Source organism: Dendrobates tinctorius, unplaced genomic scaffold (assembly GCF_039654945.1).
Source record: "Dendrobates tinctorius isolate UK_male_01 unplaced genomic scaffold, ASM3965494v1 ptg000213l, whole genome shotgun sequence".
In the NCBI taxonomy this organism is placed as follows: domain Eukaryota; kingdom Metazoa; phylum Chordata; class Amphibia; order Anura; family Dendrobatidae; genus Dendrobates; species Dendrobates tinctorius.
The window spans coordinates 1862612-1864546 of record NW_027361880.1 but is presented as its reverse complement, the minus strand read 5'-3'; positions in this window follow the sequence as shown (position 1 = coordinate 1864546).

Sequence of the window (1935 nt, the reverse complement as noted above, 5' to 3'; positions counted from 1 at the left end):
CTGTCTCTGCCTGTTATTCCTGCTCTCTGTTCTATGGTGCTCTCTAGCACGTTCCCTGGCTAGTCTCAAGGCTTTACCTTGGCCCGGCTCTGGGCTTCGGCCTTCGCTCCGCTGCTAGCCCTGTTCTTGCTCTTATATATCACAAAGGTTATGTCACTGTAAGGTGACCCAATAACCAAGAGTGTCACTCGTTTCATAAAATACATATTTTATTAAACATTAATTGACATACAACCATAAAACCATTGCCTCAAACCAACACTTGTAGGAAGGAGAAACAGCAAAAGGATACAAATTCAATTATATAAAGAGTCAAAATTTAAAGAAAATGACTGCAGTATCCTGAATATTATAACATGCCCAACAATATGCTTAGTATTTATTGATTGGATACATTTTTAATAAAACTATAGAAAATTGCATGCAAAAAAACCTGCATAGGTGTGAAAAAAATTTACTGCCTTAATGTGAATAGAATCTAACACATAATTCACACCTTTGAATAACTATTCATTAATCAGCTGTTGCTGCTGCTACACCACCATGACATGGCTGTAGGAAATTGCATGCGAAAAACCTGCATAGATGTGAATAAAATTTACTGCCTTAATGTGAATAGAATCTAACACACAATTCACACCATTGAATAACTATTCATTAATCAGCTGTTGCTGCTGCTACACCGCCATAGCCTTATACACATGGCTGCAGAAAATTGCATGCAAAAACCTGCATAGATGTGAATAAAATGTACTACCTTAATGTGAATAGAATCTATCACATAATTCACACCATTGAATGACAATTCATAAAACAGACGTTGCTGCTGCTACACCACCATAGCCTTACAAATGGCTGCAGAAAATTGCATGCAAAAACCTGCATAGATGTGAATGAAATTTACTGCCTTAATGTGAATAGAATCTAACACATAATTCACACCATTGAATGACTATTCATTAATCAGCTGTTGCTGCTGCTACACCACCATAGCCTTACACATATGTGGATTCTAATTACCCACAATATGCAATATATGCAGCCATTGCTGCTACAGCACTACCACAGCCTCTCACCTCTCATGTATGCAGGTTAAAAAGACCCAAAGCATGAAAATAAATGTGAGGAATGCATCGCCAAATACATATTACCTAAGCAGTGTGCACAGTGGAGTTAGGCATAGAGTAGGATGCTGCTTCCCCGCACCCCATAGTTATTCAATGGTGTGAATTGTGTGTTAGATTCTATTCACATTAAGGTAGTAAATTTTATTCACATCTATGCAGGTTTTTGCATGCAATTTTCTGCAGCCATGTGTATAAGGCTATGGCGGTGTAGCAGCAGCAACAGCTGATTAATGAATAGTTATTCAAAGGTGTGAATTATGTGTTAGATTCTATTCACATTAAGGCAGTAAAAAATTTTTCACACCTATGCAGGTTTTTTTGCATGCAATTTTCTATAGTTTTATTAAAAATGTATCCAATCAATAAATACTAAGCATATTGTTGTTCATGTTATAATATTCAGGATACTGCAGTCATTTTCTTTAAATTTTGACTCTTTATATAATTGAATTTGTATCCTTTTGCTGTTTCTCCTTCCTACAAGTGTTGGTTTGAGGCAATGATTTTATGGTTGTATGTCAATTAATGTTTAATAAAATATGTATTTTATGAAACGAGTGACACTCTTGGTTATTGGGTCACCTTACAGTGACATAACCTTTGTGATATATTCATGCATTGAGAGTGTAGCCCGCTCCTTTGAAGGATAATGGGCTTGGGTATTGTGCTTACCTGTTCTTGCTCTTACAAGACTCTGTGTTTCTGGTTATGCTTCCGTTCCGTATCCCGTACTCTGGTCTTGCTCTGCCCCGTTTCTCGTCTTGCCTTGCTTTGCTGCTTCATGTGCCCTTGCATGTGCCTGGCCTTC